We start from the raw sequence: 25,744 nt of genomic DNA, 5'->3' as shown, positions 1-25,744 counted from the left end.
GCAATCCGGCAGCACATCAGAACAGCCAAGTACAACACGCTTCGCTCTCCAAAATGGCAAGTCTACTACCATTACCGTCTTAGCTTCCCTCTATGGTTGGCATGGGGAGAGTGGAGTGAGGTAGATCCAAAATGGAAAGAAATTCCAAATTAAATATTGATAGCCTCAAGAAGAACACCGACGGCCAACCCACCATGGAGCGTACAAATAAGCCAAAAAAAGGAGCATAGAATCACTCATCAGTGACGACTGTTACGGTGTTACCTCGTAGCTAGGGAAGAGAGACTGAATAGCAAATACAACAATGCTTAAAGCGACTAGTAATTGGCAAATAAAGGGCACATGGACCTCTATAAAATGAATCTTGAATCTGCACAGGATCTCGAATATATAGAGTCCATGGATTTATGGTTCGGTCTACCTGTAGGTTTTCCATGGCCCATATATATCCATCGAATGTACCAAAAATGGATTGATAGTTGGAGCTTGTGAAGACTGAAGTGTCGGTCCTTGCTCGTCAATGAGGAAGTAAGGAGGAAGGTGGAACTTAATCAATCCTGGGCCGGGATTCCAAGACCAAGACATTGTTTACTCTTGACCAAATCAACTGACGTATCAACTGGAATTTCTTTGTTTTGAGAATATATACCCAAGATTACTGGAAAATATATATTTCTCCCAATAAAGGTAAGGAGAGAAGATTTGTGTTAGAGATAATGAGGTGGGTGGTGTTTGAGCGTTGGTGAGTAAATAACAGATAGCAATAGCATCGATCGGGGGGTCTGCTGGTTATCTATCAGCTGGATAACTCAGCAGATGAGAAGTGTTACCAAGGTTAAATGGGTTCCCATGGCTCTGTTGTTATTGTTGTTGCAGTCATCTTCCTTCTTCTGTTGCACCACCTTGCTTTGCAGTTGGAGTCAGCCGAAGATGACTTGTTCTTCGCAGCACGATGCCATCCGTTTGAGTGTGGGAATCTCAACAACATCAGCTACCCATTTTCCAATTCACAACATCCCGAATGCGGGTTAAGCGTTATCCATTGCGATGAATATAACAGACCTATTATTTATTTTGATTTTGGTGGTGAAAGCAAACGCTACGAAGTTGAAGCAATCCATGACAATAATAACACTATTGTGATCCGTCACTTCCCAGATGGTGATCAAGACGGAGGAGTGGAGGAGGCAGCCTGTCACTTACACAGTTTCACGACACCCACTTTCTCCAATTTGGTCACTACTCTCTTGTTTCAAGTAATTAGCCCTAACCTTACCTTGGTCACGTGTTCTTACAACACCGAGTATTCCCCACCAAAAGAAATCGTGAATCAATTTTTCGAGTACACCTATTATTGTCCGGGGCGGGGGGGCCTTGCATGCCTTCTACCAGAACGGCGATCCAAAGCAGGGTCGATCACTCTCCTATGTTTCAAAGGATTTTTGTTCAGTCTTCCAAATTCCCGTGCACAATCTGTTGCCGCCTCTATCTGATTCTGTCAACAAAACGGATGATCACCTCTCGCCTCTGTTGCACGCCGGCTTCTCTCTTAAATGGAGCTTTCCCCCGGAATGCCACGAGTGCGATGTCAAAGGAGTCCCTTGTCGACGGGATCCACTGACTTCAACTGTCGAGTGTGCAAATATAAACAACGGTATGAAAATACAGGCCCCAAGCCCAAAGAGACGGTATACAATTGAATACAACTTAATTTATCCTTTAATTTTTTTTTTTATTGTTAAATAAATGCGTTCATCATTGTTTCGGTCCTTGTTTATGTCTGTGGCAATTGCAAATTTGTTACTTCCAATTCACAATCCAGGTTCTTCCTTTCCGGGTGGCTTCTGTCTCCAGTCCGCCCCAGTTTGCTTATTTGTAGAATTGATCTAACTGGCAGGAATTTTCTTTTATTTTCCCTTCTTTTTTCTTTTTTTGTGTCTTGGCATACTTGCATCCTTGCGTAAATAAGCATTTGTACCCTCATTTGTACAAATGCAGGTAATAATATCCAACTGGAGCCTAAAAATAATGGTATGTCAATCAAAACAACTTTCTCAATCCTTATTTCTATCTTCTGATTTTTCTTTTTTTTGGGTAGAACATTTGCCTTCTGATTCAATAACAAACCATCCCTTCTCGGGTGGCTTCTGTTTCCAATCTTGCCCTGTTCGTTAAGTGGGTCGTCGGTCCGAAGGGTTCCTATTAGATAGGAATCTTTGACTATTCAGTAACAAATTTCTTTTATTTTCCTTTCTATTTTCTTTTACTGTTCAGTGGACATATTTAAATTCCTGTATAAAATGACGTCTTGTGTCTACAAGAATAGCGATTAAAACCAGAGTCAATCACCCTTGTACGTTCCACACGGTTGTTCAATCACCCCTAGCTTCGGTTGAACGCCGGTGTCTCCCTTCAACAGAGATTTCCAACGGATTGCCTCAAATTGGATTAAGGAATGGTATGGAAATCTAATAGAGGCCGAGAAAGACAAAGATGGGATGGAAATAAAAATTAGTTTTTTTTACCGGTTACAGAAAAAAAAAAAAAAAACAGTATTTATCTGTTTTAGGTTTTTATCATATTCTAACCAGTAAACATCTGAGTTCCTCTGTTCCACATACCATATGCCAAGTTCTCATTTAACCTTGCAGGCTTGCAGTCCACAGAAAACAGAGTGTCACAACGTTGTAAAAGAAGGAATTGCTATTTTATTATGTATTTCTTCTTTTCTTTGTAGGTGTTGGGTTTGTGTATGTGTGTATGTATGGTAGAGGGGGGAGGGGAGTCAGGAATCGATTTCTTTCCACTGGTGTGCTGAGATTTTGTAGATAAATGCAGCTTAGATGTTCATTCTTGATTTTTCGCTAATCCTGTTGTTTCATGTGACAATTCCATTGCAGGGTCCTCGGCACATTGGATAATAAAGACTGCAACCGGTAAGGATCCATCCTGATAATTTCTTCTTTTACTCTTCTTTGTCTCCAAATAATAAAACCATCTTACACTTTTTATACATGAACCTGGAGACTAAAGGTCCTGGAACTTATATCGATTTGAATGAAAGAAAAAGGTCAATACGTGAAAATAAAATTGCAGTCTTACTTATATCGATTTCATACCAATGTTAGAGTTTCTGTTTTGAAATCTATCCAATTGCAGTCTTACTTATAAATTGATATATTCCTTTTTTCTTGTTTTTTGTTTTTTTTTTCCATTTTTTAGTTAGAATTATACCTGGAATCAACTAAAAAGAAACAACCAATAATCTTCGGATTGGTAGACTTGCTGATTGGAGCATGGAAGATGGAATTGGAATCCTCTGATTTTCCTCTTCACCGTCCTAGTGCTTTTACCGAGATACTTGTCCCTAAAACAAGTTCCCACCCTCCTGAATGCGAGGATGGAGATCGAGACCCGAGTCACCCGACCCCTTTTTTTAACTTTTAAAATTACTTAATGAATAATAATTCAAAAGTCCCTTACTCTCAATGAGCACTGAGCAGGATCAGTTGCTGAAAAATCAAAAAGCCTGGAGGAGTGGCTCATATGTTATCTGGTTCACTTAAGCATAAATGCGGATTCAATTCCTGCAATCACCGACTTTAAGAAGGATTATTAGTGTTATTATGCATCACACGTATCACCAAATACCAAAAAGTAAAAAAAAAAAAAAAAAAAAACGAATTACAATATATGAAATACTGATTCGGCTTGCCGATTTCTCTTGGAAAGTGTTTTGTGGTTGCTTTTATTTTACGGGTAATTATTTATATATAGAGAAACTATTTATATACTTGAACTTTTAAAATTAACTTAAAGATGCCTTGTTGAACTTTCAATGGTAAATCTAATGGATAAAACTTAAAAGACAAAAATAACCTTAATTATTCATTAAATTTTCAAAGTAAAGCCCCACTCTTCCTATTCAAGAAAAGCAGCCACAGCCACAGCCACAGCTACATTTATCTTTGTCTCCGCTCTTGCTTTTGTTCTAATAATGTTTCCACCTATGAAAAAACTGACCTCTAGGAAATCAACCCCATCGAAAATAAAAGGAGGGTTTGAGAAGGATCTGACAACGAGTTGTTATAAGATTGAGCGGTAAATCCAGCAAACGTACAGAGACGTGAATGCCATTAAAAGAATCTCTGAAGCTATTAAAATAAAGCCAGAGAAAGAACAAAACAAAAAAAAAAAAAAAAAAAAATTGAGAGAGAGAGAGCTGAAAGACGAGGGTCCAGTTCCAACAGGAATCAAGAGCAAGTATCCATTGTTGCAGAAGAGATGGGTCGAAGATGGTCATCCACAGCAATGACAACGATAATAACAAAACACCAACAATAACCAAAACTGCTGCCAATTCAAACCATCACCGTATCAAGCTCTTTTCTTCCGCCCAATCCACACCCAAGAACAGAGAAGCAAATAGAAATTATTGGAGGGAGAATGTAGTCGGCTGCCTTCTATCCTTTGGTTACTACTGATTAATAAAAGATTCCAGATCTTCTCTTCTCTCCCTCAACTACTTTGAACGGTAACAGGAGGAGTTTTCAAATTTTCGTAAAAAGATTCTTATTTTTGTTAGTTTTTAATTAAAAAATTAACCCAAAAACTTTCAGAAGGACCAATTTGGAATTATGAAAAATTTTAATGATAACTACAAACAGCCCTAAACGTTTCGTTGATGGAAGGCCTATTTCTGTTATTACGGCCATGGTTTTGAAAGTTGAGGGTACATATAAGTACTTTTTCATATATATATATATATATATATATATATATATATATATATATATATAAAACTAATTAACCCTTTATTTTATTACTTATTTTGCAAAGAAGTAATTTTGCTAATAAGACTCTAATGTTGACTTGTATATATTTGTATACCTCAGGGTGCTATCTTATTTTTCACACGTTAAGATATCTATTTTTTTTAGGGTAAATTTCTGAAACCTCGTCTGAACTTTCTCAGTATATTCTCTTTTGGAATAGTTTAAAGAAGCATGAAAATGTTCAAAATACTCATTCAGTTACTTTTGACTAAAATGTTTATTTTTCAAATTTTATATACATATGAATTGTTAGTCCAAACCCTTTTCATCTCTTTTATGAAATTGATTTATTTTTCAAATTTGCTCTTCATATTAATGTTCAAAGGTAAAGCTCCAACTTTAAATTCTTTACTTTTTTGTATTTATAAAATTTGAATTGTTTTTTCTGTAGAAACTGACATCAATAGTAATTGTATGGGTATTTTAGACATTTTCATGTATTTTGTTAAAGGTTTCTAATATAGGGGGTCTACTTGCAACTATATCAGAAACTTCAAGGGAGGTTTTAGCAATTTAACCTTTTTAGCGTACAATGGGAAATTTTAACGCCAAAAAATATGAACTATGTTTTGCTTGGGGAACTTTTTTTTTCTCTTGCCTTTTAAAAGAAACTAAAAGAGATGAAAACATCAAAGTTTTCACTGTAAGATGTACAGAAATAATGGCAAATTTTTTTATGTTCATTTTTTAAAGAAACAAATGCAGCCTGAATTATTTTCATGTGGATGAGTTTATCTGTAGTTGTCAATTAGTACTACTCATCATTGAAGTCTTGTGAGATGAGTAATTTTTTCAGACATTCCACCCCTGTTTTAGTTCCTGGTTTCTCTTCTTGCAGGTGTAGGAATTGGGATTGTAGTGAGCTTCATTCTTGTAATCTGCTTCTTGGCAAGGAAACTTTCATCAGATACATCAACAATACATTGGAAGAAAAGAGGGAAGAATTGTGATGATGTGGAGGATTTTTTCAAGAACTATGGATCCCTAGCCCCAAAGAGGTACAGTTATTCACAAGTAAAGGAAATGACCAACTCCTTCAAAGATAAGCTAGGCCAAGGAGGCTTTGGTGGTGTTTACAAAGGAAAGCTGCTTGATGGTCGGGTCGTAGCAGTGAAGGTTCTAAGTGAGACCAAAGGCAATAATGGTGAAGAATTCATTAATGAGGTTGCAAGCATTAGTAGAACTTCTCATGTAAACGTTCACTCTTTTAGGTTTCTGCTTTGAGAAGCAGAAGAGAGCTCTTATTTATGAGTTCATGCCCAATGGATCTCTTGAAAAGTTCATTTATGGTAGCAAGTCTTTAATTATGAATCCTCACTTGGGATGGGAAAGACTATATCAAATTGCAATTGGAATTGCTCGGGGTCTAGAATATTTGCACCGTGGTTGTAACACACGCATTCTTCATTTTGACATAAAACCACATAACATTCTACTAGACCAAGACTTCTGTCCAAAGATATCTGCATAGTTATGCCCTAGAAAAGAAAGCACTATATCAATGTTGGGTGCGAGAGGGACTGTTGGGTATATCGCTCCAGAAGTGTTTTCTCGACATTTTGGAAAAGTATCACACAAGTCGGATGTGTATAGCTATGGAATGATGGTTCTGGAAATGGTCGGAGGACGGAAGAAAATAGATTTGAGAGAGGTTCAAGGTAGCCAAGTATATTTCCCACATTGGGTTTATGAGCGTCTTACAGTAGACAGGGATCTTGGACTAGATGAAGACACAAGTGAAGGAGAAGATGAAATTGTGAGAAAGATGAGCATGGTAGGTCTATGGTGCATCCAGACTGATCCCTGAAGTCGCCCTGCAATGAGTAAGGTTGTTGCAATGTTAGAAGGAAGCCTTGAATCCATGCAAGTTCCCCCCAAGCCTTTTCTGACTTCTCCTTCTAGATCACCCCATGATTCCCTTGCAGAATGAGACAGCTATTCCATGGCATCAATATATTGCAAGCATATTAATTCCTGTATTTTATCCAGAATCCAGATATGTTTTCTCAAAGAGTGTCTTACGGTTGGAAAAGATTTTGGATTAGATGAAGATACAAGAAGAAGATGGAATTTGAGAAAGATGAGCGTAGTAAGTGTATGGTGCATCCAGACTGATCTCTCAAGCCACCCTGCAACTAGTCTAAGCAGATATGCGGATTCGAATCCCGCTATTACCACTTACCTATGTGTTGTGTTAAATACCAAAAAGAATAGTAATAATAAAAATCACCCTGCAATGAGTACAGTTGTTGAAATGTTAGAAGGAAGCTTAAATCCTTGCAAATTATATTGTCTCCCCCAACTCCACCCCACCCCACCAGTCTTTTCTGACTTTTCCTTCGGGTATCACCACAAGACTCCCTTGCAAAATGAGAAAGCTATTCCATGGCATCAATATTGTAAGCGTCTCCCTGTATTCATTCCAAGGTACCAACCAGAACCCAGATATGTTTCCTCATAGACTACCTTAACTGCTGGAAAAGACAATCACATTTATTTTCCTGTACAAAGAAGCAACGCCACTTTTTTGAGAAATGGTGGTATATATATATATATATATATATATTAATAATATAAATTAAGAAGAAAGGAAGAAGCTCTGTTGAGGGAGAGATTTCCTCAAACAGCAATGCAGAGAATAGCCAAAAGGCTACTTTTACAATACATAATTTTCATCCCATATTATCGAGTTCCAATATTCTACAAAAACCTTAAAGCCGCATCCCTTGAATAGGCTGTTGATGGAAACCCATAAGGAAAGCCAGATCCGGAGGTGTAGCCCAATTCAGGCCAAACCACTTGAGAACATGGGTCCAAATTTTGTGATGGAAACCCATGTATATAGTGCTAAATTGTACACTATATACATGGAAGTGTAGTAATTGGCCATATCTTTTGATTATTTACACACATTAATAATGTTGCTGTACTAGTTTATTTTGATTATGGAATTTAGGCTTGGGATTGAGTCAGTCATCTATGGGGCAATCAACATATGGTCTTTTGACATGTGCTGTTTGCCCCAATTGAGGGGATCTCGGTTCATGCCGGTTTGATCCTTTCCACTTGCTCAAAACCTTTCCTCTGCTGATTGTCGTCATAAGAAGGATATAATGGAAGGAAAACCGTCCTAGAGGAGTTAAAGTGGTATGGTTGTCTAGTGTTTCTGTCAGTCATGTCCGCGCTCTCTCCTGATTTCAATTTATTAGGACTTTTGTCTTCTTGTCCAGCCAATTATTTGAACCTTCCAATATATTGATGTAATTGTAATGTACCGCGCTGTAAATGTATTCTTTATACATGATACAAGATCAATCGTGACATCTGTAGAAGAGTAATTTGATTTCTCTCTCTGTAGTGACGGGCCTACTAGGCTTTTAGTTAGAGGTGAGAAAAAAAAACGAATTCAAAAATCGGTTTAGTTTCAGTTAGGTATTTAAAAAAAAAAAAATCATAAAGTATCGGTAACCAACTGGTATACATATATTATATATTATATATATATATATATTTATAATATATGATATATTATTTATTAATTAAAATATAATATTATATATATTTATAATATATATTATAAAAATTGAAAAACCGAAAAACCAACAATTTCAGTTTGATTCTAGTTACCGATTTTCCAAAAATCAATAAGAACTCGATCCTAAAACAAACCCTACGGTTCGGTTAGCACCCCTACTTTTAGTGGGTACTGTTAGTGGGTTGGGTTGGGGCCGGCCGGCCGGGGGGTGGACTTATAATTAGTGTTGGGCCTCGTTGTTGGAGACGCGGCCGATTAGTGTGAGGTTGTGTAGTGGAATTGGACCTAATTCTGGTGGATCAACTTTGTTCTAGGGCGAGGGGTTGTGCGCCGTATATGGTATTGTGTTTTTATTGTTTATACGTTTCGAGAAATGGTGGTTCCAAGCATGTTTCCGTCGTTAATTTTTTATCACTTTTTTATTAATAACTGCCGGTGTGAGCTTGTCTTCCAGCATTGATCTAAAATTATTGTCAAATTCTCATGATTATGGATTATAATGGCTTTTTGGCTAATTTATAACTTTCATTTGTTTTACTATTTTCTTTTCTGATTTATTTTATTATTACTATTGATGACTTGTGATTAATTAAGGTCGCGTTTGGCAAGTCTGTTCGCGTGGGCTTTTGGCTGTTTAGAAGCCTAGAAACTCGATTTTTAGGTTTTTCCCATTTGGTAAATGATAGATCTATTTGTAAAAAGACGCAGCCCACAAAAGACACGAAAAGCCTGAATTTGGGCTTTTTTGGGAAGCTTCAAATGAAGCTTCCGATGAAGCTTCCGCAGTCTTTTGTCTTCTTCGAACGTGTGCCACAATGCACACGCTTGTGACAAAATACCAATCCTTTGATAAAAACTCTCAAATGTTTTGAGCCCTAGCTCTCAGCTCTGCCATTGTCGACCTACGTAATATTCTCTTCTTCTTCTACAAGTGTCCTTTTCCTCTTTTTCTTCTTCATGCGGGTTAATTTTTCTCTCCTTTTTGCAGGTATACCATCAGGGTAACTTGCAACGATCGGAGGTTTGAAAACTTGTTAACAAGACAGGTACAACCACATTTCCCTTCTTTGTCTGGAATTTCTTCTTCGTCTCCTATTGCTGTTGTTATTCGTCTAGAACCCCTTAAGCCAACCTACGGCTTCCAGTCCTACCAAAACCGTTTTCCTACTATCCTCCCTAATTTTCACCAAAATTGTTTCTCTCTGATTTTCATTGCGGCTCCCGGATTTTCAACAAATTTTTATCATTCTCATTATTGTCTAGTGTCTAGCTACGTAAGTCCCTTCCTTATCAACACTCTCTTTGAAAAGTAGAAGTTTTTCCAGTGAATGTTGAAAAGCAAAAAAGGTGGGTCAGTCGGTGCTCACTGAAATTGCAATCGGTGGCCCACTGAGCTGAGCCCACCATTTATTCGGTGGCACACCATTTTCAAACCACCAGTTATGGTTTGCTTAGCCATGAAGAAATTTTTCATAAATGCCCATTATAGCCCTCAGTACAAGTATAAATAGGGGTCCCTCCTATGTTATTTCTCATTCCATTCTCCATTTCATTTTGGTGCATAGTGTATACAGTGTGTTGAGAGGAGTATTGAGTTGGGTGTATTGAGTGCCGGGTACGGGTGTGATTCCGCTGTCATTTTGTATTTTCTCCTGCTTATAATCAGAAGGAAGCTCCGAGTTGTTGCTTGTGGACGTAGGCTATTTGGCTGAACCACGTAAATCTAGTGTTCTCTCTTTTTTTTTTCTTTATTTATCTCCTGTTATATGCTTTGGTTTTTAAAAACCAAGAAAAGTTACTGAACCCAAATGTGGTCATATTAAAAAAAAAAAAAAATTGTCACATTGGCCATTAGTGTCAAGGTATGCATTATAAGCATTATTAACTCAAATGAGTAGAGAGAAATTGTCTCTTGTCCCCTAAATCTTGGGTTTAGGGCTGAGAACTTTTTTCGGTGTCAAAGTTTACATGACTCGGAATAGTAATCAAAATACAAAGAAAGAAACTCTCACTTGGCCCCCTACATCTTTGGATTTAGGGTTTAGAACCTTTCTTAATTTTCGAAAACCAAGAAAAGCTATTGAACCCAAATGCGACTACATCAGAAAAAAGAATTATCACCTTGGTTGTTAGTGTCAAGTTATGCATTATATGGATTATTAACCTAAATGGGTGGAGAGTAAGTGTCACTTGTCCCCTAAAATTTTGGTTTAGGGCTGAGAACTTTTCTTAGTTTCTGAAAACCAAGAAAATTTACCAAATCCATATGAGGCCAAGTTAGACTAATTTTTCTTCAATCTGGCCATTGGTGTCGAAGTTTACATGGCCTAAATTACTAACCAAAGCACAAACAAAAAAACTCTCACTTGGCCCTTACATCTTAGGATTGAGGGCTCAGAACCTTTTTTGGCTTTTGAAAACCAAGAAAAGTTACTAAACACAAATGTGACTAAATTAGAAAAAAGAATTACCACCTTGGCCATTAGTGTCAATGTATGTGTTATATGGATTAGTAACCCAAATGAGTAGAGAGAAATTGTCACTTGTCGAATAGATCTTTGGTTTAGGGCTGAGAACTTTTCTTGGTTTTTGAAAACCAAGAAAATTTACCGAACCCATTTGAGGCCAAGTTAGACCAACATTTCATCAATCTGGCAACCGGTGTCGAAGTTTACATGACTAGGAATGGTAACCAAAGCACACAATAAGAAACTCTCACTTGGCTCTTACATCTTTGGATTTAGGGTTCAGAACCTTTCTTGGTTTTTGAAAACCAAAGTGGCCATATTAGAAAAAAAATTGTCTCCTTGGCCATTAGTCTCAAGGTACACATTATATGTATTATTAACCCGAATGAGTAGAGAGTAAGTGTCACTTGTCCCTTAGATCTTTGGTTTAGGGCTGAGAACTTTTCTCGGTTTCTAAAAACCAAGAAAACTTACAGAACCCATCTAAGGCCAAGTTAGACTAATTTTTCACTAATCTGGCCATCGATGTTGAAGTTTAAATGACCTAGATTAGTAACTAAAGCACAAACAAAGATACTCTCACTTGGCCCCTACATCTTAGGATTGAAGGCTTAGAACCTTTCTTTGTCTTGGAAAACCATGAAAAGTTACTGAACCCAAATGTGACTACATCAGAAAAAAGAATTATCACCTTGGCCATTAGTGTCAAGGTTTGCATTATATGGATTGGTAACCCAAATGAGTAAAGAGTAATTGTCACTTATCCCCTAGATTTTTGGTTTAGGGCTGATAACTTTTCTCGATTTCTAAAACCCAAGAAAATTTACGAAACCCATTTGAGGCCAAGTTAGAGTAATTTTTCAGCAATTTGGCCACCGGCGTCGAAATTTAAATGACCCTAATTAGTAACCAAAGCACAAATAAAGAAACTCTCACTTGGCCCCTACATCTTAGAATTGAGGGTTCAGAACCTTTCTTGGTTTTTGAAAACCAGGAAAAGTTATTGAACACAAATGTTACTACATTAGAAAAAATAATTATCACCTTGGCCATTAGTGTTAAGGTATGCGTTATATGGATTAGTAACCCAAATGAGTAGAGAGTAATTGTCACATGTTCTCTAGATCTTTGGTTTAGGGTTGAGAACTTTTCTAGGTTTCTGAAAACTAAGAAAATTTATCGAACCCATATGAGGCCATGTTAGACTAATTTTTCATCAATCTAGCCACCGGTCTTGAAGTTTAAATGAGCCGGATTAGTAACCAAAGCACAAACAAAGAAACTTTCACTTGGCCTCTATATCTTAGGATTTAGGGCTCAAAACCTTTATTGGTTTTTGAAAAGCAAGAAAAGTTACTGAACCCAAATGTGACTAAATCAGAAAAAAAATTATGACCTTGGCCATTAGTGTCAAGGTATGCATTATACGGATTAGTAACCCAAATGAGAAGAGAGAAATTGTCACCTGTTGTCTAGATCTTTGTTTTAAGGTTGAGAACTTTTCTTGGTTTATGAAAACCAAGAAAACTTGTCGAACCCATAGGAGACCAAGTTATACCAACTTTTCATCAATCTAGCCACCGGTGTCAAAGTTTACATGACTCAGAATGGTAACCAAAGCACAAAGAAAGAAACTCTCACTTGGCCCCTACATCTTTGGATTTAGGGTTCATAACCTTTTTTGGCTTTTGAAAACCAAGAAAAGTTAGTGAACCCAAATGTGACTATATCAGATAAAAGAATTATCACCTTGGCTATTAGTGTGAATGTATTCATTATACAGATTTGTAATCCAAATGAGTAGAGAGAAATTGTTACCTGTCGTCTAGATCTTTAGTTTACGGTTAAGAACTTTTCTTGGTTTCTGAAAACCAAGAAAATTTACCAAACCCATATGAGGACAAGTTAGACTAACTTTTCATCAATCTAGCAATTGGTGTCGAAATTTACATAACTCGGAATGGTAACCAAAGCACAAAGAAAGACACTCTCACTTGGCCCCTACATCTTTGTATTTAGGGTTCAGAACCTTTCTTGGTTTTTGAAAACCAAGAAAAGTTACTGTACCCCAAAGTGGCCATATTAGAAAAAAAAATTGTCTCATTGGCCATAAGTCTCAAGGTATGCATTATATGTATTATTAACCTGAATGATTAGAGAGTAAGTGTCACTTGTCCCCTAGATCTTTGGTTTAGGGCTGAGAGTTTTTTTCGGTTTCTAAAAACCAAGAAAATTTACGGAACCCATCTGAGGCCAAGTTAGAGTAATTTTTCACCAATCTGGCCACCGGCATCGATGTTTAAATGACCCGGATTAATAACCAAAGCACAAACAAAAAAACTGTCACTTGGCCCATACATCTTCGGATTGAGGGCTCACTTGGCCCATACATCTTCGGATTGAGGGCTCACTTGGCCCCTACATCTTATGAAACCGATGTGAGAAATTTTCACTTGTCCCCTTCTCCCAATTAGGGTAAATTGAGAAAGTGTAAACTTCTCCCATTTAGGGTAAATTGTATTTGTTTGATCATCATCCAATACAGTAAGCTCAATTTTTTGTTCCGTTGCATACTTTGTTATTGATTCAGAGATCATTTGATAGTGTATACATCTAGTATTTGATATGTATTGCCTTTCTATATTTATCTAACGAGTTTTACCTTAACCAATTTGTTTGACTAATTTGCTGAATTCTATATTTCATTACAGGTACTTGTACTGAGACAATGCAAATATCAAGCAGGAATAATTTGACGCATTTTGCCCAATTTATTAATAAGATAAAGTTGAATATGCATGAAGATGTGATTAAAATAATGAGTCAAACCCCATTTTATCACTTCTTAAGCATGCCTGCAGTTAATAATGATAAGGAATTATTAAATGAGTTGGTGCATAGATGGGATATGCATACAAATTCTTTTGTTTTGGGGGTTAACAATGCAAATCCTTTTACTGTAGTTGATGTTGCCTTAATATTGGGACTCCCTGTTAAGGGAAAGTTTGTAGATTTGTATATATCTCAGATGACCACCACGCTACAAGAAAAAGTTTTTGATGGTGCAATGGTGGAATGGACTGATGTTGAGGGAAAGATTGAAGATTTGTTGAGCAAAAGAGGGACAGAGTTGGATTGTTATATTCCAAATATTTTGGTATCATATACATTAGGTCAATTTCTCTTTACTCGAAGTGTCCGCAAAATTGATAATATGTGGTTTAGATTTGCTGAGAACATTGATGAGTTAAAAGAATATGATTGGGCAAGTGCTGTATATAGAGAGTTAGTTAAAAGTTTGAATGAGTTAACTTTTACGTTGTTGAAAGATTCTACTGCTAAACGTGGATGGTTGTGCGGACGCTCTACAATATTATCGGTAAGTTTATGTTTGTTGTAAATATCTAATATATTATAAAATGTTTAATTATGATGTTTGGTGCTAATACATTTTGATTGATCTGACAGGCTTGGTTTTTTGAGCATACAACAGTTTTCTAAGACCAAATGATTAGCGCGTTCCCTCGGATGGGAAAATGGATAAATGCAACTCTGCGCCATCAAAGAACCCATGGCCTAGTTATTTCAAACTTGACAATTGCAGAGGTAATTTCATTTGTATACATAACCCATAACCCATCCTGTATCGATATTATGGAAATATCAAGTAGTTGTGCTAATGAGATAATTGAAGAACCCATAGTAGCATATCACCTATTTGAAATTATGAAATGGTAACAGTAACATCACTCATCATTACCATCACATAGCTTGATGGTGAAGTGGTGAAAGTAGAAAATAATATGGTCAAGATTTAAGAATTAAAGGTCAAAGATGAAATACAGCTGGCTGGCAGCTGTATGGTAGTAATATGAAATGAAGTTTTCAGAAATGAGGAATGTGAAGAAATTAAGAAAATCAAATATAAAGAATGGAGAATGATGGTCACTGTACTAGAGGGGAGAACAAACTGATAGAAAAAGGGTTGAAGAATGATAGAAAATCATTATAGAAGAGAGAGAGAGAGAGAGAGAGATACTTGGAGTAAGGTCAAAGACACTCCAATTCAGTAATTCACTAACTGTTACATCAAATAAAGTCTTACAAATTCCTATTAAAAAGTTATTGCACCCAAACTTCCAACTACTGATCACATTTGTAGATTCAAATTGGTTGAATCTCTAATAGATTCTAAATTCAGGCCAAGAGTTAACCAGGAACAACTCTAGGCTTCATCATAATTACAACAAACTAATAGATAGTCCACAAAAGCATAAAAATACTGATTTGAACTCCTAAAGCAGCTCTGACTACTCACTTCCAATCACACTGCAATTAAATAAACTAAATACAAGTCTAAAATTGACCAGACATTAAAATGACTACACTGAAACTCTGTCCACTGATGACACCCTATTGTTAGAATGGTCATTATTTTTTTTTTTTTCAGAACACCTCGGATTCAGAAGACCTTTGTTACATCTGATAGGTAATTGAGAAACTTGTGTTGTCATTATCATCATCATCAAAAGCCTTAGATCATTTCTTACTACTTTCACCCATGTCCTTTTGGTCTACCCCATTCTCTTTTAGCCCGTTGATGCAGCAATCCACCCAAATAGCCACCAAGTTAGGCAGCTGAAATGGGCCCTAAATAAGCTGGAAACAAGCCCACAACGGCCTCAACTTGTTGGTTGAAAATTGGTCTTTAATTGCTTTGAAAAGTCCGGTGGACAGAACTGAAAGAGGTGGATAGTCACTAACCCAGTGAAACAGAAATGGAACTAGGGTAAACAGGGTCTCAAATGGTGCTTACAGTTTTGGAAAAATAAAACATAATTAGTGAGAATGGGTGCTATATTCTCTAGAGACGATTGCAGGAATTTAGTAGTAGATAAAATTGCAAAGGGAAAGAGGGGAAAGACAGATGGAACGTAAGAGGTCTGATATAATTCTAATTGCAAGAATATAGAATCATAAAAACAAACCTGTAACTTTGGAACAGAGATTTAATAGAATTATATTTAACAGGAACTAAACTAACAGTAGGAAACAATAGATAAGTCATTAATGGAGCTAGCACCATTAAGTTCCTCTATGAATTGGCACCTAGAGATGAAGTTAACACCTTCTGCTTTCTTCTTTCTTTAATGTATCTTTTCTTTCATGTTAGATAATTGATGAATTGGAGCCTTGTACTGATGAGGAGCGGGACTTGTTAGCTGATCAAAGCGTTGAGCAGTGTAGGAATCCTGCTTGTAGATCCATGCGGGTAAGACTTGTCAAGCTTGAGGCAGAGAACTCAAGTTTGACAAAGGAGGTTGAAATATTGCATCATCAAATTGCTTCTTCTTCAAAGCATAACACTTGTGATGATGGGCCTATAGGGGCAAAGGCAGAGAAGAGAACTAGAAAGAAATCTCAAGTTTTATTGTCTCCTTATGAGTCCACCTTAAACATAGGTGGAGAGCGAAATACACCAATTGAGGTAGGAAGTGCCGCTGTCCCCGATGAGACTGAAGAGGTCAATTTTGATTTACTTAAATTTCAGTATTAAAGTTAGATATAAATTGAATATATAGCTTACTTTCTTATACATTTTTCGCTTCGGGTTAATAGTCCTAGTTAGTTAGATAGTTGTTAACTCTAATTTATTAATTTTGTAGTAACGTGGTGTGGATGAACGAGAATCATTATTTGACTGCTATGCATCTATATACTTTGTTAAGCGGTGGGTTGGTTTATGATGATGTAAGCTAAATTATTGATATGTTAAACTTTTGATATTATAATTTGATAGTTGAGGATTATCCCATTAAGAGTTGGCTTATTTGTTTTTTTAAGTAAGTAATGCTTATGGTTTCCTTTTAATTGACCGAGAATGCAAGGAGTTAGACAATGGTGCCTCATGCCCATTCTTGTATATACCAACATATGCACTGGCATATGTTAGTCATAAATGAGGACAAAACATGTTTTGAGTGGTATAGTTCCTTGACTGTATCCAAATGCGACCAAAGTGGTAAGTGAATTTGATGGCTTGTTTTCATATCTTTATGAATTTAATTTATGCTTGTCCAGTCAAAATTGTGATAACAACTTTGCATTTTTAGGCAAATTATTATAAAAAAACAACTTATTGGTGTGGGATGGCCTAATACATGGGATTTTGATGCATGCACAGATGCCCCATCTCAGGAAGACAATGGGTATCATTTTTTTTCGATGAATTAGATTTTATATTTTATCTACAATGATAACATTGAATTGACAACTCACACGACTAAATTTGACTTGTTTATTTGTAGCACCCATTGTGGGGTATTTGTAATGAAATATTTGGATTGCCTATGTCGAGGATGCAACTGGGACATCAGCTTGGTATTTATGCAGTTGCTTAGTATTTAGATATGCAATTATTATTTTCTTTAAAGATAATTACTATTAATCCTTGTTAAAATCCCATTAACTTTTCTTTAACAGAGTGATATAAGCATTTTGCGGTGGAAGATGGCTGGTGAAATTTTAAGTTCTGAGATTGATTAGCTGCTCTGAACCACCTGCAAACATGTTTACCCCAACTAGATTTTCCTAGGACAGGCCAGATTTGGGTTAAAAGCTCTTTTTGAAATGGACAGGATGGTAACTCCCAAGTATTTTCATTTCTCATGTTGATATTCGGGTGAGGATGCTTTACCATTGTTAAATATGTTGGGCATTTAGATGGTAGCAAAGTTTTCAGCAAGGTGCAATGAGGCATATGGCTCAATTGGACAGAACTCTTTTAGAACATTGTCTTATTAAACTTCAGCTTTTTGGCCTTAAATAAATTCTACATCATCTCTAGGCAACTACTGATATCCCATTTGTTGTGGTTTTCTTTCTTGTTTGATATTTAGAGTTTATGAGCTACGAAAAGTCAATTTCGATAACAGAAAATGAATTTCTAAATGCTATATTTTTCAGGCATAGCCTAAGGAACCACTTAATTTCATTACTAAAAGCATGATAATTTGTTAAAGATGAAGTGCAATCATTTTTGTACTTAGTTCAGTGCATTGAAACTTATGAACTGTTACCTGTAGGGAGTTGTGGAGTTTGACATATTAAAGAGAGAGAACCTTAGGGTTCATGTATAGGAAAGAACAATGTGTTTTTCCTCTTTCTATTCTGAAATGTTCTTAAGTACTGAAAAGTCAAAAACCAAATTTCTTTCCGGATTCTTTTTCTTGTAGTTTAGAAACATTATCAAGATGAAAAATATTAAAATAATATTAACTCTAAAACAATATATGGGACTGGGAGAGTCCTGAGTTCACTAATTTAAAATCTTGTCCTTGTATAAGTTGAAAACACCATTTGCATGAATGAGGTCATTATGTCCTTGGATATGTAGATAACGCTTTACACCTGATCGGATTAGCACGAGTCATGGCAGTCCTGTTTTAAGTTGGGTTTGGTTTGTGGCTGATTTCTTATGTTGTATGTAGGCCTGGCCCAATTTCAGCCCAACATTTTCTGGGTCAGGGTAGGCAAACACCACTTAGAGCCCGGTTTTAGATTTAGGATTAACTGAATGTAACTAATGCCCTGATGGGTGGGGTGGGGTAGCACTTTTCCTAGCTGAGCCCTATTGGACTTGGACAGTTAAAAGTGGACCAAAGTACCACCCCAAGTGATGCATTCTTATGCATATTCCAGAGAAAACGGTTGGAGTCAGCCACCCGAATACTTGTATCAACCTCTGAGCTCGTTTATCAAGAACAATAAGGTGTGAGAATTCTTTGTACAGTTGCTATATTTTGACATCTGGTACGTGACTTTGATTGAATCAATCATGTTTGTGCTTGACCTCACAATCTCGATTACTGTTGGATCAAACAGTTTTTGCTTGGTCCATTGTAGGCAACAACCAAACAAGGTATAAAACAAACGGCCCATTGTAAACTTCAAAGACCTTGAACGAAGAATGTTGACCAACATATTGTCTAAATCTCAACTGCCTAATCAATACACAATTATTGTTATTGGGAGTTTGGCATCCTCAAAAATAATCTTAATCCTTGTCAATTTATTCACACACGGTGCACATCAGACCCCACCATCTGGGTTTCCCATTTAACACTTTTCCACATGATCTCCACTATTGTACTGTGACACCATATCATGTATCTCTTTATTTATTTATTTATTTTGCAAGTGAATGGCAAATATATTGAACTTGATCAGTTAGTACTTAGCAGAGTAATTAAACAGATGGTTATGAGATTATTTATCATGTAGGCAGAGCTGGGATTAGTCAAATAGTTTCATATGTTGGTCGAATTTGGGAATTGGTGTTGTAATTTTTCTTTTCTCTTTCTTTCTTTACAAATTTCTTTGTTTTTTTTTTTTTCTTTTTTCTGATGGGTGTGTGTGGTTTAAAGACAGATTGCTTGCTTGAGAAAACGGAAACCAAAGTTCTAGAGTCAACCTCCAACTTGGATTCTTTGTCTCCCTGTTTACTCACTGTATCTTTTTCTGTATATGTAACACAAGGTCCCCCCTCCCAAAAAAAGAGAGTGGGGAAAAAGCAGAGAAGAAAGAGCCTCTCACAGTGATACAGTTACATAGGGGCGTAGAGGGTCCTCACTTTATTTTGTATCAGAACAAAGGCTCCACTCAACTCCCCAAAATATCCTCAGCTCTTGCTTTATTTTCTCTAAAAATGAAGCTCTTAATGGCACCCGTTTTTCAATAAAGTTACAGAAAATGAAGGTGTCCTTGGTTCCTTTTTTTGAGATGGAAGCCTACATCACATATATAGACATACACATACATGATGTGATCTAAAATAAAATACATAGGGTGGCCTCACTGATGCACCCATTGGGTAATGTTTCTCTTGTCATTCATGGGGAGAGTTCTAGCAAGTAACAACTCAGTACACACTCTACAAGTACAGTTATCTAATTGTACATTTGAAAACATCTTCCTATAATTTCAACACACATATAAGGCAGGTATTCTTGATATTCAAATTCATTTTGATTTTACCAGATTTGGATATTCTCTTGTTGATTTTTTTTTCTATCATTAGCCCTTCAGCATATTACCAGATCTTATTTGAGCGGTTGCATTTGTAGCTTATTCCTTGTTAGAGGTGGAATGAGGAGTATTGGATTTAAGGTTATTGAGACGGACCTAGCAGAGTATTGTGTGGTTACTCCAGACACTGACATCTTTTGTGAGGGGGAGTTAGTAAGGAAGGATGAAGATGGGTTAGATGAATTAAGTTATGATGAAGTTAGTGGAGTCAGAAAGCAGATAGCTCAAATACAAGAACTAGTGGAACTTCCTCTGAGACACACAACTTTTGTATGGCTACCAAAAGGAATTCTTTTGATATGTCTGTCAGCAGTTATATTTAGTTATTGTTATAATTCCTCTGTGAAGGTTGATTTGGAAAGGATTGCCAAGGATACATGCAAATATGTTAGTGCTGACCTTGCAGCTTTGTGCACTGAAGTTGCTCTTAAGTGCATCAGAGAAAAGATGGATGCCCTTGATTAAAAAGACGAATCAATAGATGCTGAGATGCTCAACTCAATGCACATTACAGATGAGCACTTCAAGACTGCTCTTGGATCAAGCAATCCCTTAGCTCTTCGTTAAACAGTGAGTACAAAGCTTCCAAATAGCTTGGGATTTCTGCTTTGAGGCACTCCAGAAGTTGAGATATCTTAACCTCACTCCAGAAGGTTAAAGTACAAACGCTATCCAAAAGAATAGAAACTATTTGTTGATGATGGAATAGCTCCCAAAATGGCATTTGTGAAGCGAACATATATTGTACAAGCAAAAGAATCTATCAAATTTGAAATTAATATGTATTTATAACAAATTACAAGATTGTATTGGTTGTTACATTTATATGATCACCAACACGAATGAATGACCAATTTTGTTGGATACGTAACATGTAGCAAAGACCTGGCAACTAAGAACCCATAGAGAAATATGGCGACTTGACCAATACATATTGTGAGCTTCTGTAATAGTGTTTCAGCTTGAATTATGTGGTTCTATGTCCATTGAGTTGAACATACTCATGTTTCCATTCTGCTATGGAGCAATCCCAGTTTGCAATATAGAATAGAGTCTCATTCTTCTCCTACGATTATAAATAACACCCAATAGATGATTTCAATGTACCATCGGTGAAAGCTTGGGGAAAGTAATCCAGACAGAATGATTGGAGAGTACCTTCTCAATATCCAATGACCATTTGAAATAGCTGAATCCTAGGAGATTAAGCTTCATATGGAATAAGTGGGTTCCTTTGACAATGGGCAGTTGGGCACATTTAAATTCAATGTTCACGGGACCTCTAGGGGTAACTCCAGGGAGAGTGTTGGGGGTGGTATTTATAGAAATCATGAGGGAACCTTTCTTTTTGATATTGCCCGCTACTTTGGCTTTTGTTCAAATATGAAGGCCGTGCTGATATCCCTTCTACAAGTTGTCTTATATGCCAATGATCTCAACCTGAGATCCCTTTGGATTGAAAGTGATTCAAAGTTTGCTGTAGATATTCTAAACAAAAATTGTTCATGTCCATGGCAGGTGCTAGGCATTGTTGATCAAATTACTAAGGCCACTGAAGATTTTGAAATCAGGGTCAATCAATATTCTGAAATAAGGAAATATAGTGGTTGATTCACTCACCAACTTAGGTTGTGATGAGAGAAACGAGGGTATGTTCTATTTGAACAAGAGTTGCCTAGACAAACAAGACGTGTGTTAAAGTTTGGGGTTAAAAAAATTCTCCCCAAATCAATGGCCTTCCATATGAACATTTTCCCACAAGGGCTAGGTGAAGATCAACACAATTTTTTTGCATTTCTTCATCATAGAAGAAAATTGCAAGCTCCCCCCCTGAAGAGAAAATGCCTCAGTCACGCCTGATCAACTTCCAAACCAAGGAGAAACACAATGAATTTGTAAAGGATCAAGAAGGATCCCCAAGGGATCAGGTTTGACAGTTGAGGCTTCCTCCATTCTTTAGTTGACAAATTTACCTAGTTTTTTATAATCAAGAAAAGTTGACAATGTCTTACATGCCCTAACTAAGCATATCCCCAGCTTATCCGATGATGGATGTCCTAGTATGCGGGGGTCGAGTGACCACTGCTCTCTTCACATTTCAAGAAAAGTAACTTGAATAAAAACCTCAACCCCTTAAGAAGCAAGATTACTGCACAACTGAAAGCTATTAGAAAGCTCAACATATTTTCAACAAAGTCAATAACACCTATAACGAGGAATACTTCATCCACTTAAGATGAGCTAATCTTTTTTTTTAAGGTATTGTATTGCAAAATAAAGATAACAAATTGCCTCAACCCTTGTACAATGAGAGAATGTACATTTGGAATATACAAAAAGATCTATAAGTCAGCTAAGAAATGGTCCAACTTACAAAAAAATAAAAGTTGGACACCATTAAAAGCCCTTTGTACAATTGACCATTAACACAGAGATCCTATAACTTTGTTCAAGACTGAATATACATCATTATACATATAGATAAAAATCTGGTTGTTCCTTCACTTCCCAAGAGCCCATAGGATAGTAACAGGAAAAATCCTCCGAAGCACCTTGCCTCGAACATTAAAACCCTTGAGAGTCCACCATTGCAGAAACTGAAGGATTGAAGCAAGCACACAAAACAATTACCAAAAAGAAAACCAAGCCATTTCCCAAAGCCGATGACAAAAACTGCAGTGGATGAAGATGTAATTACAGGAGTTAGGCACTTCATTGCAGTTGTACAACCGAACTATAATATGTCAATTTCAAGAACTTTCATGAAAAGCCTTATATTTTGATTTTTTTCAAGTGGTGCATTAGATAATAAAGGAAATGAATTATATGAACTCCATTGATGCTCTATCAACATTGTATGAATAATAAAAAAAAAAGAATGATAAGCAACTACTTTACTTGTTAGTAAATTCAATCTTTGCAACACCCCCTAAGGGACCAAGCCACTATATCTGGATCCATTAGCCAACCGGTTACTAACATAGAGTCACCAACAATTAATAATCCATTAAAACCAACCTAACTGGCAATACAGTAATATTATCACTCATGCGTGGATAAACACCCACTAATACTAGAGGGCCACATATTGCTTAGGTTGTATCCATTAATGCATACCTTGACACTAATGGCTAAGGTGATAATTCTTTTTTCTAATGTACTCACATTTGGGTTCAGTAACTTTTCTTGGTTTTTCAAGACCAAGAAAGGTTCTAAGCCTTCAATCCTAAGATGTAGGGGTCAAGTGAGAGTATCTTTGTTTGTACTTTGGTTACTAATCTAGGTTATTTAAACTTCGACACCGATGGCTAGATTGGTGAAAAATTAATCTAACTTGGCCTCAGATGGGTTCCGTAAATTTTCTTGGTTTTTAGAAATCGAGAAAAGTTCTCAACCCTAAACCAAAGATATAAGGGACAAGTGACACTTACTCTCTATTCATTCAGGTTAATAATACATATAATGCGTACCTTAAGACTAATGGCCAAGGAGACAACTTTTTTTTTCATATGGCCACTTTGGTTTTCAAAAACCAAGAAAGGTTCTGAACCCTAAATCCAAAGATGTAGGGGCCAAGCGAGAGTTTCTTATTATGTGCTTTGGTTAACATTCTGAATCATGTAAACTTCGACACTGGTTGCCAGATTGATGAAATGTTGGTCTAACTTGGCCTCAAATGGGTTTGGTAAATTTTCTTGGTTTTCAAAACCAATAAAAGTTCTCAGCCCTAAACCAAAGATCTAGTCGATAAGTGACAATTTCTCTCTACTCATTTGGGTACTAATCTATATAATGCATACCTTGACACTAATGGCCAATGTGGTAATTTTTTTTTTCTGATTTAATCACATTTGGGTTCGGTAACTTTTCTTGGTTTTCAAAAACCAAGAAAGGTTCTAAGCCCTCAATCCTAAGATGTAGGGGCCAAGTGAGAGTTTATTTGTTTGTGCTTTGATTACTAATCTGAGTCATGTAAACTTCGACACCGGTGGCCAGTTTGAAAAAAAAAATTAGTCTAACTTGGCCTCATATGAGTTCAGTCCATTTAGGTTAACAATCCAAGAAAAGTTCTCAGCCCGGACAAGTGACACTTATTCTCTACCCATTTAGGTTAACAATCCATATAATGCATACCTTGACACTAACGACCAAGGTGATATTTTTTTTTTTCTGATGTAGTCATATTTGGGTTCAATAGCTTTTCTTGGTTTTCGAAAGCCAAGAAAGGTTCTGAACCCTAAATCCGAAGATGTAGGGGCCAAGTGAGAGTTTCTTTCTTTGTGCTTTTGTTACCATTTTGAGTCATGTAAACTTTGGCACTGGTTGCCAAATTGATGAAAAGTTGGTCTAACTTGGCCTCATATGGGTTCGGTAAATTTTCTTGGTTTTTAGAAACCAAGAAAAATTCTCAACCCTAAATCAAAGATCTAGACGACAGGTGACAATTTCTCTCTAATCATTTGGGTTACTAATCCGTATAATGCATACCTTGACATTAATGGCCAAGGTGATAATTTTTTTTTGATTTAGTCACATTTGGGTCCAGTAACTTTTCTTGGTTTTTGTTTGTGCTTTACTTACTAATCCGGTTCATTTAAACTTCAACACTGGTGGCCAGATTGATGAAAAATTAGTCTAACTTGGCCTCATATGGGTTCGGTAAATTTTTTTTGGTTTTGAGAAACCAAGAAAAGTTCTTAGCCCTAAACTAAAGATCTAGAGGACAAGTGACAATTACTCTCTACTCATTTGGGTTACTAATCCTTATAATGCATACCTTGACACTAATGGCCAAGGTGACAATTCTTTTTTCTGATATGACCACATTTTGGTTCAGTAACTTGATGTAGGGGCCAAGTGAGAGTTTCTTTCATTGTGCTTTGGTTACTAATCCGAGTCATGTAAACTTTGACACCGGTGGCCAAGTTGATGAAATATTAGTCTAACTTGCCCTCATATAGGTTTCATAAATTTTCTTGATTTTCAAAAACCGACAAAAGGTTCTCAGCCCTAAACCCGAGATCTATGGGACAAGTGGAAATTTCTCTCTACTCATCTGGGTTAATAATACATATAATGCATACCTTGACACTAATGGCCAAGGAGACAATTTTTTTCTAATATGGCCAGATTTGGGTTTAGTAACTTTTCTAGGTTTTCAAAAACCAAGAAAGGTTCTGAACTCTAAATCCAAAGAGGAAGGGGCCAACTGAGAGTTTCTTTATTTGTGCTTTTGTTTCTAATCATGGTTTGTTAACTTTTTTTGGTTTTCAAAACCCAAAGTTCCCAAATCTAAATCTAAACAACAGCTTGTGTAGAAATATCCCTACTAGAAATTGGTTTTTTATGCGAAGCTTGTTTATAGAGAATATGCACCTATGACCTCCTTCAAATGAAAAGCTTGTGAAGTCTTTACATTTCTCCCTACTCCTATTGGTTTTGTCTGCAACAATTAGTATTACATTAAAACCTATCTCTATAGAAACTTTTGCCCCTATTTTGAATGTATGGACTTTGATATTAACAACTTCCCTCACTGCAAGGGGGGCCGAGGGTAAAGCAAGAATCAAACCTGCATTTATAAACACAAGCCAATATCAAATGGCTCCAGATTGACTAAGTTGCATCTATCAAGGTTTAACTTGGTAAAACCTTCTTCATGGGACCTCCAATATACTATATATTTATCCCTCAAAGTAGAGCTTTTTGCAACTAATGACCAATTCCTCCCTATATCATTAATGAAAAACTATGAAAACAAACCTAGGGCATTGACCTAGTTTCTCTTAAGAATACGATCACAAACGGTAGCTAAATCT

At 36.5% G+C, this 25,744-nt stretch overlaps 1 long non-coding RNA gene and 1 pseudogene across 2 annotated transcripts; both read left to right on the top strand.

The window, feature by feature from the left end:
* Positions 1-839: 839 nt before the first annotated feature.
* LOC104603560 (LEAF RUST 10 DISEASE-RESISTANCE LOCUS RECEPTOR-LIKE PROTEIN KINASE-like 2.4) lies at positions 840-7,352 on the top strand (annotated as a pseudogene). The gene is made up of 4 exons (XR_016083822.1): positions 840-1,256; positions 2,305-2,458; positions 2,901-2,936; positions 5,674-7,352. The product of XR_016083822.1 is annotated as an LEAF RUST 10 DISEASE-RESISTANCE LOCUS RECEPTOR-LIKE PROTEIN KINASE-like 2.4 (transcript).
* A 6,208-nt stretch (positions 7,353-13,560) lies between these two features.
* Positions 13,561-17,036, top strand: LOC148801039 (uncharacterized). Its single transcript, XR_016083506.1, has 3 exons — positions 13,561-14,217; positions 14,307-14,444; positions 16,012-17,036. It is a non-coding gene; the product is annotated as an uncharacterized LOC148801039 (long non-coding RNA).
* The last annotated feature ends 8,708 nt before the right edge of the window (positions 17,037-25,744 follow it).

Source organism: Nelumbo nucifera, chromosome 3, assembly GCF_055504915.1.
Source record: "Nelumbo nucifera cultivar China Antique chromosome 3, China Antique-T2T, whole genome shotgun sequence".
In the NCBI taxonomy this organism is placed as follows: Eukaryota; Viridiplantae; Streptophyta; class Magnoliopsida; order Proteales; family Nelumbonaceae; genus Nelumbo; species Nelumbo nucifera.
The sequence above is the reverse complement of the archived record's forward strand: the minus strand, read 5'-3'. Positions and strand labels throughout refer to the sequence as shown.